Raw genomic sequence first — 16,730 nt, forward strand, 5'->3', positions numbered from 1 at the left:
TCACCTCTCATAAGGAGCAGTTTTAATGAGGTTTTTTAATTCATTTTTACCCATCTATAAAAGTTTGATACTTAGATTCATCCTTCTGTTATTTATTAGGTCTTAATTAAATGCTTTGAAGACTTATCTTTATCTTAGATTGTGCATATGCTAACCTTCATCTGCATGTTCCCCATCTTTTCCTTGATGATATTGTATACTTTCTATAAATGATGGATTTTGATCAGATTGTTCTTGCTTTTTCACAATACTACACTTCACTTTTTAACATGGACATTGTCTCAATTGATCAGCATACTTTTAAGACTGTGGCAATTGGTTATTATATTCAGATAATCAATAATGAGATCTTTAAATGGTAGTGATTTCATTTGTTTCTTCCAATTCTTTAGAACTTAAATTTCTATTGACTGTTTAACATTTCCACAGGCCTGATTCTTTGATTAGATGATTAACAATGTATCACCTTTCTTGTTATTGCATCTGACTGATTCATGTCCTTGTATTTAAAGAGTGCTTTCTTATCATAAGGACCACATATTCTTCCATTTATAATTGATGAGTATTAGCATTTCAATTGGAGACTTAGATTGCTTTGTTTTTAATTTAATTGCTATTTACACAGAAGTGGTGGATGGTGGCCATAAAAAGTACTTTGCTGCACTCTGACTGATGTTTATGCAACTGACCAGTGCCAAAATACTGTGCTCTGAAATGTTGGTATTTACATGAAGGTTGTATTTGTCCTGTGCTTTCCCCTTATCCATCTACAGAGTGTGGAGGAAATACTAAATCATATTTACTTGTGTCAGGTAGCATATCCTGAGAAGTTCTCAGCAGCTTTATGGAATTCTCACTCTGACATGGTTTCCCAATGAATTTATTCCATTTGGTATCACTCACTTGGAAATGAATTTGTCTCCTTGTTGAATGGGGCTTTCGGTGTCTTCAGAATTTACTCATGTCTCCATGGCCATCTCCCACATGCTTTACATAAGACATTTACTTCTGTTTAACACTGTCTTTAAAGCTGCTTCTTGGACAACATAGGTTGACACTGTTCATATCCACTACCACACTGGATCTTTTCAGTCAGCTTGTTTTATTGTTCTTTGTATTACTACTCTCAGAAAGTTTTGGAGTAGAAATTCTATTATTATATTTAACTATCAGATATAGCTTTTAATTGCTTACTTGGCTAGTTAAAGATTTTATACCATGAATTTTGAACTAGCTTGATTTTTAAACTGTTACCAAAAATTATAAGTATAACTCAATATTAGAATGTTAACTTCTGGGCACTACAATCCTAATATTTATGTGATTAGTTTTATTTTAGTTGAAGTTTAATGAACTTTATTGAACTAAATTTCATATAAGAAGAATGATCAATTGCATGTATACGATGAGACATATTGCAAATGATAATATACTCAAGATGATATTCATGTTATGAGATTTCTACACAGTACCCAAAATTTCCTTTGTTGCTGATTTTCTTTTCCTTCTTCTCATTCCTTGCTTGAAGTCAAAAGTATATAATTTTATATCCAGATTATTTTTGTTTTGTAAAGTACCATTGATCCTTATTAATATAAAGTATAAATAGCATTTTATGATATTTTCTTAGGCTACTCCTGGGTCTATGAAGAAGAAATGAAGTTTTTGTGATGTATTATTCGTATTTTGTTTTTACATAGTCTTGTTTCAATGTGCATATGTATAAAAAGAGTCAATTGGTCAAGCCCAACTGAAGACCAGAGTATAGTCTACACACCTATGGACTTGTTTTTGACCAAAAAACCCAAAACATACATTTGGTAAGAATACACAGCACTTTTAACCAATTGTGATATTCAATCTTGACAACTTCATGTGCTGAGTGAAAAGAGATCCTTTCTTATCACTCTGCACAAAACTCAGTTCCAAATGGATGAAAGGCCTCAATATAAGTCCAGATGCACTGAATCTAATAGAAGTGAAAATCAGGTACAACCTTGAACCAATTGGCTCAGAAAACAAGACTTTCTGAACTAGAACCAATTGAACAGACACTAAGAACAACAGCTAATAATATTGACCTTACAAATTGAAAAGATCCTACATGGAAAAGGATAACACAGTTCAGACAAAGGTGATAGCATATAACAAAAGTCCCTTACCAAGTACACATCTGATTCAGGATTAATATTTAAAATTAAAAAATAAATCAGGACATAAAAGAAATCATCCAATTAAAAATGGGGAAGACAACTAGACATTTCTCAAAATATTAAAGACAAATGGCTTAAGAACACTTGATATTCAGTAACCTTAACCATCAGTGAAATGTAAAACATAAGTACTTTGGTATTTCATCTTACACCAGACAGAATGGCCCAGATTAATTAAAAAAATCCGCATGCTATAAGGTTGTAGGGAAATATGAGGACTACCCATTGTTGCTAGAAGTGAAACATGATACAATCATTATGGAAAGCAGTATAATGGTTCCATAGAAATCTGGGATTAGATCTAACTCACAATAGAACTATTCTTGGGCATATCCCCAAAGGACCAAAGGATACTAGATTATACTACTGAGGCACTTAATTTTCTCTGTCATTTCTGCTCTATTTATAATAGCCTGGGATTAGAAACAGCCTAGAAGTTCATCAGCAGATGAATTGACAAGGAAAATGTGGTACATTTAAATAACAATATTCCACCCCTACAAATGTCATTCAATTTTCAGATAAATAGATGAACCTAGAAATGTAAACATCCTGAGTAAGGTAACCCAAAACTTCCCCTTCTCTCCTCAAATAACAAAATGTGGTGTGTATTCTACTATACATAGATGTTAGCTTTTCAGCCTTCAACAGTCATGCTACAATCCACATAATAACAGTGTAAGGTCAGAGTGAAGAAGTAGGGGGAAGAGCATATCCCCCAAGGAAGTGGAAATAGAATATATAACTATAGAAAGATTGGAACAGGAAGATTAAATGGTGAGGTAAGGGTAAGGGGGTATAAGGCAGGGAATAAGGAGATTGACAGCTAACAATCAGGGCCATTTGATGGGGTATATGGAAACCTACTACTGAAAAAGCTTCTTAAAATCTATAAATTGAAATTGGAGGTACCAAATTATGTGGAAGACAATGCTGCAACTTGTCTTCTCTCAATACCAAATGAAACATCTAGTGCCAGGAATGGATTATATCTTATTGAGTGGCTGGCCAAAGGGATACAATGAAAATCCTCCAAATCAAAGCTTTAGGTTGCACTTCACAAACTAATAGTAAGGCCCTATTGCTGAAGACAATACTTGCATATCTCAGAGAATATAGAAAAGTTGATCTGGTGGTGAAGTAAAGCCTTCACCACTACTGACTAAACTTCGTGATACTGGATACTCTGCATATGATCTGAATGGAAAGGGAAAGGTAGCTGCTCACATAACAGCAAACCCTGTAATACACAGTACTTACCTGCCTGCATCATATACTGGTGTGATAATGGCACAGAGTGGAAGTAAGCCAACTCCTATCTGATTGGATTTAAAGTCCACTCGATGAGATAGGAGACATACCTGATACTGATAGAGTAGCCAAGAACCTGAGGTTGAGGGCAAGGATCTAGGAAAAAAACTAATACTTTTTTATGTTAAATGAACAGCAATAACATTATTTCTAATGACATTCTGTCAAACCTAAAGATCGGTGTCAAACACATCCGTCATGAGAGAAGATCTATCTTGCAGCTGGGAAGTAATACAGAGACCCAAATGTCAGGAGCCATCTCAAAAAGACCAAAGGCATGCAAGCAAGTATTTTGGAGATGGCCCACCACTTTATATAGCTACACTTGGTAAACTCTGAATTGCAGTGACTTCAGAGGTTTTTGTCCCGGGATTGCTTCTTGCTACTGGCATACCTTTACCATTTCTTTCTTTCTTTTTTTTTTAATTTTTTTTTAATTCAATATAATTTATTTACATTTCAAACAATTTCCCCTTTTCTAGCCCCCCACTCCCCAAAAGTCCTGTAAGCCTCCTTCTCTTCCCTTGTCCTCCCACCCACCCCTTCCCACTTCCCCGTTCTGGTTTTGCCGAATACTGCTTCACTGAGTCTTTCCAGAACCAGGGGCCACCCCTCCTTTCTTCTTGTACCTCATTTGATGTGTGGATTATGTTTTGGGTATTCCAGTTTTCTAGTTTAATATCCACTTATTAGTGAGTGCATACCATGATTCACCTTTTGAGTCTGGATTACCTCACTTAGTATGATGTTCTCTAGCTCCATCCATTTGCCTAAGAATTTCATGAATTCATTGTTTCTAATGGCTGAATAGTACTCCATTGTGTAGATATACCACATTTTTTGCATCCACTCTTCTGTTGAGGGATACCTGGGTTCTTTCCAGCATCTGGCAATTATAAATAGGGCTGCTATGAACATAGTAGAGCATGTATCCTTATTACATGGTGGGGAATCCTCTGGGTATATGCCCAGGAGTGGTATAGCAGGATCTTCTGGAAATGAGGTGCCCAGTTTTCGGAGGAACCACCAGACTGATTTCCAGAGTGGCCTGGAAAAAGCAAGATAGTAACCTTTCATCAAACCCAAAAGAAGTTAAGCAATCAAATTTGACCTTTTCTGTCACTTACATAGTCTAATGATTCCTGGGCATTAGCCTAACCTATTAGTTAGTTTTTCTGCAGATTCTTTGAGAATGTACTCTCATGTAGCAATGCTGTGAAGATAAATTTGTAATTCCTAAATAATATTATAGAATTCCTAAATTTATACAAGTAATTTCCAGTACTCTAAAAAGCTTCAAAATGGGCCTGTGCAAATCTTCATGTGTCACAGTCTAATTGAACTAGGATGAGAATGCAGGATTGGAACAAATTTATGATCAGGGACAAAATTCCTTCTAGAATAGTTATGAGACTGCTATCTGATAACAAAAGTTCCTTAACTGGAAATGGACAATTTATTGTAAGTATAAGGGCAGAAAATAAAATATTGATTTGTTTATCTATATACAATTTTAATACTAATGAGATACAAGGCAGATGGTTTGTTTCTTAGAAAAACAGTGCTAACTTATGACATAAGAATTATCATTTTAAACTTTTGATGAAGTTATGATCTTTCAACAGATAATGAATGTTAAGTACTAGTCTTAATGAGACACAAGTAAACATTTCTGCTGTAATTCCTTATCTGTTATGACTTGACTGAGTGTTTCAAAATTGCCATGAACTTATAAAAAAAAGAAGATGCTTGGAAATCCAGGTGATCTGTTCTCCTGAGAAAGTATAAGAACTAATGACAATGAAGACAGAGATTTTGTTTGTTTGCTTGCTTCTTACTCACACCAGTTAAAAGGTAGAATCTTTCTCAGCAATAAAGTTCAAGGTTTTTTCTTACTTTCAGCAAAGAAAAAAGTAGACACTTCTCTTTCTTTGAGCAATAGAGGTTGAAGCTGCTATTTCATTCAGAATGAGGTTTTTCTGCATTGGTCTTGGAATGAGTATTGGAATTTGCTCATGGGAACTTTTGCTCCTATCACCAAACATATATGCATATGTAAGTATAGGTGTATGTATGTAAGTATGCATAAGCACTTGTAGAGTTGATAAGACAAGCAGTTGGCTGAACAGAGTGTGTATGTGTATCAGTGTATGTGTGTCAGATACACACATATGGAAAATATTTTCTTTCTGCCCAGGTGACTTTCTTTTTCTTTTTCTCTTGCTCATAAGGAGTTTATTACCTCTGATTAGTGAGTAAAAAAGTCAGAGTAATCAATGTATTTTATGATTCCCCTGCTGTTGAGCAGGATGAGTTAATTACCAGAAGCCAAAGGCTTTTGGTCTTAGAATAGCAAATAGTAGAGAAAGGTAAATATTACAGAAAGTAAGCATTTTTTAACCTCATTGGTTTTTGTATTGTTATTATATTTTCTGATTTTATGTTTGTTTTCTAAAGCAAGAGAGAATTCTAGAAGTTTGAGGTTGAGAAGGTAGACAGAATATGGTAGACTATAGAGAAGGAATAACCATCATCAGAATATATTTCTTGAATTTCTGTAAAAAATAATAGTGTCTAAAACTATTTTTGGTTGGTTTTTATTTCCTGCTTTTACTTTCATTTACTTTGGGGTTTACTAGCTTCTTAATTTGAATTAAGTCTTAAATTTGAAATTTTTTTGTGTATTACCTTTTCCAAGACTAATTCTGAACCATTTTCCTCTAATTCCTTCTGGAATTGTGTGTGTGTGTGTGTGTGTGTGTGTGTGTAATACACATATGTATATGCTCAGATGGAATCTCTCAGATCTGTGGTACTCTGAAGTTTCTTTTATTTCATTTTGAATTTGAGCTACAAAGCATGACCTTATTATATTTATTCTTCAAAGATAAGTTATTCAATCTAATGTCATTATATAATGATTAATAATATAATCATAATCACAAGATGATACATATAAAAGTATCATCTGGGATATAGCCACTCATCCCTACAGTCCGGCAGGGTGATTGATTTTCCATGTTAATTAACACATGTATGGTATTGAATCAAAACCAGATTTAAGCAAGGATAAGACTGGAAAATCTTCCATTTAAGTCTTGTTTTCCTAGAATTGGTGACCAAGAGCCATTTCTATTCTTTGTCATTAAATACCTTCATAGATCACAAACTCATAGTCTCTGTTACTGTTTCTAATTTATTCTGCATAAGTTGGGCCCTCCTAGGGATATTAGACATGTCTTTCAATTGTGTGATATCTTCAAAAGCCTCCAGTTTTCTCTCTATATCAGCATTGACATTCTGGGTTCTTGCTCCTTAACTTTTTATTCTTTTCTTCTTATAGTTAGAATCACTAAATGTTCCCCCCAAATAATGGTAGTTCCATGGATAAATTCATCTGGATGAAATCTTTTTTATTAAATGTTAGCTTGCAGCTTACATTTATTCAGATAGATTATCTTTACATTTTGTGAGATATTTCTTTTTCTCATGAGTGGAACTACTTCTCTGATACCAATTATTCAATTTTACAGCCAAACCAAAAGCTTTTCTTTCATAAGTTTGGCAAAATGACTTTGTTATATACCATATAGGGTCATACAATATATATTTATTTCCTGAAAGCAGTGATTGCCTTTAAAAGAATATTATGTTATCCATAAAATTTTACATTTGAGGAAATGAATTATAGTATAGACTAAGTTGCTAACTCTCATCCATATGATGAACACTAATCCAAAATAATAAGTCATATGTAAAATATTCACCCAAATATTTAGATGTACTTGCTGACAATTTAAGAACTCTCCAGGCCTACACTAGATGCCTAGGTTTTAGATTTCCACAGGTTAAAAAATTCCACTAAGGACCTTATTGGTAATCAGTAGCTTTGCTGGTTTACTATTAACATACTAACTTATATGATTACCATGTAGATTAGGAACTTACATTACTATGACACACATTATGCTAATGCAACTTTTAATTTTAAATTTACTCAATTGACTTCAAATGTTCTTTGTCTTACAATAAATTAACATTCCAATAAACCTTTAGCAAGTAGGATAGCAATTAAAAATTACATTTATTTTGTCTAATTTACTAGTAAACATGGCTTAGCAACACAGGATCCTATGAGAGTTTGTTGTGCGTTCTCATTTTTTGTTACTGGTTGGGAGCTTTACCAGCTGATACAGATGATTAGTCTTTAAGTAGAGTATTTTCTGCATTTGGAGGATTTTACGTCCCAAATTGCATTTTTTATGGTGAAAATTGTTAAGCATTATTTGAGAATATTGAAGGCCAAGCAGTCTGTTGACAATGGTCATCAGCATTTCTGCAGGCTTCTTAGACCATAGAAGTAATTTCTTCAATCAAAACTTTCAAGAAACAGAGTTGTTGTCATCATTGTACCTCTTGATCACTTCTGTGATGTCTGTCAGGGCACTGATGTTGACTGGAAGCAGATATGAATGCACTTGGTAACTTCTGGTGTAGTTTCCTTGTTCCGGAGTTTCTACAGGATTCCATTTGAATTTTTTCTCTAATTCTTTTGTGTGTGTGTGTGTGTGCATGTGTGTTTGGGGGGGGGGTATGTGTGTTGTTTCAGGATTCCTTTCTAATACTTCATTTTGCTTAAATAGTTAAATAACTTATCCAGATATACATGTTAACAGACAGCACTATCTTGTTAGCAAGCATAATTACTCCTCATTCCCTACTTTCCATCTGGGACAAGCACCCAGAACTGCATAGAAAAGTTCCAACACTGAAGCATTTTTGACTGAGAGAAATTAGCTCTGAGAAGATTGTCACACAGAGCACCACATGGGGGCAGCAGATATTACTATAAATTGAAGATACTGGCAGATCCTAAGTTTATCAGTTCCCCCCTTAATATTTGTTCTGAAGTTGATACCCTCTACAGCATCTCTAGCTCCATCTTTGCCATTCCTATCCCTTTTGTCTATATAAGACAGTTATTGCTAAAGGACTTTCTTGTTTGTTCATATGTTACTCCCTCTTTATGATGATAGAAGTCAGTGTCTGTTTATAATAATGAGGTATTGATATATGAATTCTACTGTCCAAAACCTCATCCCACCCATCACTTGTTATGTGACCACAAACATCTCTTTTGTAAATTTTGAGTTCTTCATTTTTGGAAAGAGATTAGTTATGTAGTGTTATGAAGATCCAACAGAATGCTATATAACGATTTTGCCATAATGTCTTTATTGGGTAAGAACTCAAAAGCCACTTAAGACCAATTCACTAGTTTTGATTTTCCCCAACTGAACAATAATTGAACATTTAAACCAATGTGTTAAAATATGAATGGTCTATTCAAAATAACAAATTAAGTCTATCATAAAATAAGATCACATGCTCTGGCCAGGTTCAGAATTCTATCATCATCCTTTAATATAAAATGAATGACAATTAATTAGCTGTCGTTAGTGCACGCAGAGGACAAGTAAAAGTATAGTACAAGATGGAATATTTACCTATGAGATTTATGGTATTTTTCCCAAATGGAAAATAATTTGAAAGCAATGAATCTCTATGAAAGACATTGGTCTTTATTTCTGTACTCTAAATATTCTCCCAGGAAAAGGCATTATTGAGTTTTGCTGAGGAGATCTGGAAATCCCCGCAAATGAAATCAAAGTCTTCCAGAATAACTGCATATTCTTGGAAATACGAGACAAGCCAGACAGCCTTACTTTGAATGAATGGTTTTTTAAAATGCTCAAGAAACCACAAAACAGAAAAAGGCTCTCTAAATATGAGAAGGGAAATGTGTCTGGTGCATAAAAAACACGCATTCAATTTACTATAGGGAAGAAAATTTTAAAGATGCTAACCTTGTGATTTGAATTGACTTTATTCATTTCAAAGAAGCCATTCAAAAAGTAATAGTCCCTTGTAATAAAAATGGGAAAAACAGCAGAGGTGAGGTATAGAATGTGCATAGTAAAACCAGAAAAGAGTCAGCTCAGAGGTTTTGCAGAATGCATAATATTTTTGTAAAATGTTAGCTGCTGAAAGAACATTAACAGTGTTTGTGCACTATTTTCCCTTTAGAGATGCAAAAAGATAAAATCAATGGAAATTGATTTAATTTTGCTATCCTTACAATTAGAGACAGAACCAAGTCTAGACATTTTGATTCCTATAGTGCTGTTTTCCGTATTACAATACAAATTCTTCTTTCCAAGAGCATATACAATAACTTTGAATGCCAGCTTTGAAACCTTAGAAACTGTTGAATGACATCTCTGCGGAGTTTCCAGCTTGAATGTGGTCCAAGATATGAATGACACCATGTGTGTCAAAACTACAAATGCCTTCTCACTTCCAACAAATAAAAATAGTTGTAATGGGAAATTCAAATATATTTGAGAACACCTACTCAATATTTAGATAAGAGGTTCTGAGTACAAAACATGGAATTTAAAATTTTCAGTCAGTCAATAGTGACTCTTAATGGCAGCACTTAATTTCCAGTGCTTAGATTCCAAGCCACTGCAGATTCAATTGTCTATCTTAGTACTCTGTTTCCATGCTGCTATTGTGTCCTGTGGTTGGGCCATCTTCAGTTTTAAAATTTAACCAATTCTTCTTTTGATGTGCATTTTCAAATTATGCATTTGGTGCCTCTGTTTCCTAGATATTGTATCATCTTCTCAAATTGTGGTTTGAATTTTCTAATTATCCAGTTCTCAACTTGAATGCCTTTCCAATGATGACATACTCCTTCTTTCCACAACAAACATTCACTGATCCGTATCCAATGTTACCTTCTATACTACTTTCTGCTATATTAGCTGATCTTGTTCTAAAGTGGCACATACTTTATCTTCCTTACACAGGGATACCTAATGCTTTTGGAATGCAGAAACTTGTGATTTCTGTACTAAATATGTATTTTGCACAGTGGGAGGATCAATAATATTTGCTAAAAGAGTGGATAGATTAACACATTTAAAGTAAATTTCTCACATCTTTTAATGACTTTTGGTATTTAATTGATGATTCTACACCTATTCTACACCTATGACTGATTTACTGACTTATAGGATCTGATTAATAGATGTCCAAGGAAAATTTCCTCTCCATCGGGTCTATATGTTTTGAGAAAAAAAATGGAGAAAGTAATATGTATTTAAGTACCTCCTGCTATCTACCTGACTACATAATTACCAACCTCTTGGCTCTTGAATTCTGTTAAACCCATTTACTTTGTAACATCTACTGGTAATTGGACTAGGAGGTGCTTTTAATTCAGATAATATTTGTAAAGATTTGCAAAAATGCAAAGTGCAAATGGGTTTTGGGTATTGTTGAATGTAGCAGTTTTGTGTGTACTTTGCAACAAATTACAAATCTAAGAGGCTTAAAATATTGAATGTGTGTTTTAGGAAAGCTAGAAGGTAGAAATACAAAATTAAACTGGGTGGCTGCACACCTCAGAATGCCACGTGGACAGAAGCCGCTCCTTCTTTCTTCCTGTCCCAATGACTGTCCTCATCTGCTTTGTACCTGCATATCTGCTTCCTAGCCATAGTTCCTCTTCCCTCCCAGCATGGGACAATATCGATGTATGTTTCTAATATCCTCATCCACCTGCTCTTTCATTTGTGTGTGTGTGTGTCTTTCATTTGTGTGTGTGTGTGTGTATGTGTGTGTTTGTGTGTGTGTGTGTGTGTGTGTGTGTGTGTGTGTGAGAGAGAGAGAGAGAGAGAGAGAGAGAGAGAGAGAGAGAGATCAGATGACAACCACCACCTTTGGGGTTTACTCTTTCTTCTCCTTCAGTCCTGAGTCACAGGAATTATGGTCTTCTAGAAGTACAATATCATCCTAGCACTGGAGAACATGTAAAGGGGGGCATCCTCCATGGTGAATACTTTTTGATAACGCATCAGTGGAAGATGTTGTCAATCTTCTGGGTTAATATTTCTCTTCCTCAGTATAAAATCAAAATCTTATTCCATAGCTTTAATTTCAAATCCTCTATTTCAGGTAATGGTAGCTCCAACTGATCAAGCAATGTGGATGTGGGGGGTGGGAACAAGCAAGAGCATCCCTGGAGAAAACTGCTCAAATTGAACAAATTAAGGTTTAGTGAGAAATCCTGTCTCAAAAAAATAAGGTAGTGGAAAGGCAAAATGAGTCTTTATCAGAAAGTTCCATCCTTGGGAGCCACATAGTGAATGAATAAAACTATTTCCTGCAAGTTGTCCTCTGACTTCCATGTGCTGTGGCATGTGTCCATGCATATAAAAAATAAGGAAATAAATGGACAAGAAAAAATACAGTGGAAAGTGATCATTAAAACATGTGATATTAATGCCTGACCTCTATGTGTATACATGAACATACATGAGAACACATACACTGTATCAGAACACACAAACGAAAATCAAGATTAAGAAAAAATGCAAACCTGGTGTGCACCCGGAGGCAGTCTGGGAGCGCACAGCTTGCTCTGGTGGCACAGAGCTTAGGTTCCAGTCCTGAGGCCTCTGGTAGGAGCCCTCAGATCTCTCCACTTCCAGATCCAGATCAGCCTAGGCAGCAACGCCACATCTCCAGGTCATGCAAGAGGCAAGAGGGGCTTCCGGGAGGCAGGCTGGGAGAAGTCAGTGTGCTCTGGTGAACCCAGGGGGGGCCGGCAGGAGCCTTCATGTGTCTGCTTTAGGATCTGAACAGCCTGGGCCACAGCATTCAGTCTCCAGTAAGTGCGGGAGACCTGGTGTACATCCCTAGGCAGTCTGGGAGCGCACAGCTTGCTCCAGTGGCACAGAGCTTAGGTTCCAGTCCTGAGGCCTCTGGCAGGAGCCCTCAGATCTCTCCGCTTCCGGATCCAGATCAGCCTGGGCTGCAACTCCACATCTTCAGGTCCTGCAAGAGGCAAGAGGGGCTTCCCGGAGGCCAGCTGGCAGAAGTCAGTGTGCTGTGGTGAATCCAGCAGGCCTCTGCAGGAGCCCTCAGGTGTCTGCTTCAGGATCTGAACAGCCTGGGCAACAGCACCTGGTCTCCAGGAAGTGCAGGAGGTAAGCTGTGCACCAGAGGCCAACTGGGAAGGGGCAGCTTGCACTGGTGAGTCCAGCATTGACAAGACCAACTAACACCAGTGAGAACTAGATGGCAAAAGGCAAACGCAGGAACATCACTAACAGAAATCAAGGCAATATGGCAACATCTGAACCTAATTCTCCTTTAAGTGCATGTCCTGGAATCCCATCACACCAGTAAAACAAGATTTGGATTTAAAATAGCTGGTCATGATGCTGGTACAGGAACACATGAAGGACATACTTAAAGAAATTCAGGAGAAAATGGATCAAAAGTTAGAAGCCCTTGCAAGGGAAATACAAAAATCATTGAAAGAAATTAAGGAGAATACAAAAGCCAATAAGGAGGAAACACAAAAAACACTTAAAGAAATACAGGAGAATTTTGGTCAACAGGAAGACGTCATGAAAGAGGAACCACAAAAATCTCTTAAAGAATTACAGGAAAGCACAAACAAGCAAGTGAATGAGCTAAGCAAAACCATCCAGGATCTAAATTCAGCAGTAGAAACAACTAAGAAAACTCAAAGGGAGCCAACTTTGGAGATAGAAAGCCTTGGGAAGAAATCAGGGGACATAGATGCAAATATCAACAGAATACAAGAGATAGAAGAAAGAATCTCAGATGCTGAAGATACCATAGAAACCATGGACTCAATAAATGCAAATGCAAATGTTAAAGAAAATGCAAAATGCAAAAAGCTTGTAACCCAAAATATCCAGAAACTCTAGGACACAATGAGAAGACCAAACCTAAGGATTATAGGTATAGATGAGAGTGAAGATTTACAACTTAAAGGGCCAGCAAATATCTTCAATAAAATTATGGAAGGAAACTTCCCTAACCTAAAGAGAGAGATGCCCATGGATATACAGAAGCCTACAGAACTCCAAACAGACTGGACCAGAACAGAAATAATTTCTCTCACATAATAATCAAAACACCAAATGTACTAATCAAAGAAAGAATATTAAAGGCAGTAAGAAAAAAAGGCCAAGTAACATATAAAGGAAGACCTATCAGAATCACAGCAGACTTTTCACCTGAGACTATGAAGGCTAGAAGATCCTGGGCAGATCTCATGCAGACTCTAAGAGAACACAAATGCCAGCCAAAACTACTATATCCAGCATAACTCTCAATCACCATAGATGGAGAAACTAAGATTTTCCATGACAAAACCAAGTTTACCCAATATGTATCCACAAACCCAGCCCTACAAAGGATAATAGGAGGAAAACACCAAAACAAGGAGAGAAACTTCACCCTGGAAACAGCAAGATAGTAGCATTTCATCAAACCCAAAAGAAGTTAACCAATCAAATTTTAAAAATAACGTCAAAAATGACAGGAAGTAGCAATCACTATTCCTTGATATCTCTTAACATCAATGGACTCAATGCCCCAATAAAAAGACATAGACTAACTGACTGGATACATAAACAGGACCCTACAATTTGCTTCATACAGGAAACGCACCTCAGGGTCAAAGACAAACACTACCTTAGAGTAAAATTCTGGAAGACAATTTTATAAGCAAATGGTCTCAGGAAAGCTGGAGTAGCCATTTTAATATCAGATAAAATTGACTTTCAACCCAAAGTCATCAAAGGAGACTCTGAGGGACACTTCTTGTTGGTCAAAGGAAAAATACAACAAGAAGAACTCTCAATCCTGAACATCTATGCTCCAAATGCAAGGGCACCCTCTTTCGTAAAAGAAACTTTATTAAAGCTCAAAGCACACATTGCACCTAACACAATAATTGTGGGTGACTTCAACACTTCACTTTCCTCAATGGACCGATCAGGAAAACAGAAACTAAACAGGGACACAATGAAACTAATTGAAGCTTTGGACCAATTAGATTTAACAGATATATATAGAACATTCTATCCTAAAGCAAAAGAATATAACTTTTTCTCAGCACCTCATGGTACCTTCTCCAAAATCGACCATATAATTGGTCACAAGACAGACCTCAACAAATATAAGAAGATCGAACTAATCCCATGCCTCCTATCAGATCACTATGGAGTAAAAGTGGTCTTCAATAGCAACAAAAACAACAGAAAACCCACATACACGTGGAAACTGAACAATATTCTACTCAATGATACCTTGGTCAAGGAAGAAATAAAGAAAGAAATTAAAGACATTTTAGAACATAATGAAAATGAAGACACAACATACCCAAATCTATGGGATACAATGAAAGAGCAGTGCTAAGAGGAAAACTCATAGCCCTGAGTGCCTTCAAATAGAAAATGGAGAGAGCATACACTAAGAGCTTAATGACACACATGAAAGCCCTGGAACAAAAAGAAGCTATTTCACCCAGGAGGAGTAGAAGGCAGGAAATCATCAAACTCAGGGCTGAAATCAATCATGTAGAAACAAAGAGAACCATACAAAGAATCAACAAAACCAGGAGCTGGTTCTTTGAGAAAATCAACAAGATAGATAAACCCTTAGCCAGACTAACCAAAGGACACAGAGACAGTATCCAGATTAACAAACTTAGAAATGAAAAGGGAGATATAACAACAGAAACTGAGGAAATTCAAAAAATCATTAGATCCTACTATAAAAGCCTATACTCAACACAACTGGAGAATCTGGAGGAAATGGACAGTTTCCTAGACAGATATCTGACACCAAAACTAAATCAGGATCAAATAGATCAACTAAACAGTCCCATAACACCTGAAGAAATAAAGAGGGTCATAGAAAGTCTCCCAACCAAAAAAAGCACGGGACCAGATGGCTTCAGTGCAGAGTTCTATCAGACCTTCATAGAAGACCTAACACCAATACTCTTCAAACTATTTCACAAAATAGAAACAGAGGGAACTCTACCCAACTGGTTCTATGAAGCCACAATTACGCTGATACCAAAACCACACAAAGATCCAACAAAGAAAGAGAACTTCAGGCCAATTTCTCTTATTAATATTGATGCAAAAATACTTAATAAAATTCTTGCCAACTGAATCCAAGAACACATCAAAATGATCATCCACCATGATCAAATAGGCTTCATCCCAGGGATGCAGGGATGGTTCAATATAAGGAAATCCATCAATGCTATCCACTACATAAACAACCTCAAAGAAAAAAACCATATGATCATCTCATTAGATGCAGAAAAAGCATTTGACAAAGTCCAGCACCCTTTCATGCTAAAAGTATTGGAAAGAACAGGAATTCAAGGCCCATACCTAAACATCGTTAAAGCAATATACAGGAAACCAGTAGCCAACATCAAACTAAATGGAGAGAAACTTGAAGCAATCCCACTAAAATCAGGAACTAGACAAGGCTGTCTGTCCTCTCTCTCCATATCTTTTCAATATAGTACTTGAAGTTCTAGCTAGAGCAATTAGACAACATAAGGAGGTCAAGGGGATACAAATTGGAAAGGAAGAAGTCAAATTATCACTATTTGCAGATGGCATGATAGTCTACTTTAGTGACCCGAAAACCTGCACCAGAGAACTCCTACAACTGATAAACAACTTCAGCAGAGTGGCTGGTTATAAAATCAACTCAAGTATATCAGTTGCCTTCCTATACTCAAAGGATAAGCAGGCTGAGAAAGAAGTTAGGGAAATGACACCCTTCAAAATAGACACAAACAATATAAAGTATCTTGGTGTGACTCTAACCAAACAAGTGAAAGATCTATATGACAAGAACTTCAGGTCTCTGAAGAAGGAAATTGAAGAAGACCTCAGAAAATGGAAAAATCTGCCATGCTCGTGGGTTGGCAGGATTAATATAGTTAAAATGGCCATCTTGCCAAAAGTGATCTACAGATTCAATGCAATCTCCATCAAAATCCCAACTCAGTTCTTTACAGAGTTAGAAAAAGCAATTCTCAAATTCATCTGGTTTCAACAAGAAACCCAGGATAGCTAAAACTATTCTCAACAACAAAAGAAATTGTGGGGGAATCAGTATCTCTGACTTCAAGCAACACTACAGAGCAATAGTGGTAAAAACTGCATGGTATTGGCACAGTGACAGACAAGTGGACCAATGGAATAGAATTGAAGATCCAGAAATGAATCCACACACCTATGGTCACTTGATCTTCGACAAAGGAGCCAAAAACATCCAGTG

This window comes from Apodemus sylvaticus, chromosome 5, assembly GCF_947179515.1.
Source record: "Apodemus sylvaticus chromosome 5, mApoSyl1.1, whole genome shotgun sequence".
Lineage (NCBI taxonomy): Eukaryota > Metazoa > Chordata > Mammalia > Rodentia > Muridae > Apodemus > Apodemus sylvaticus.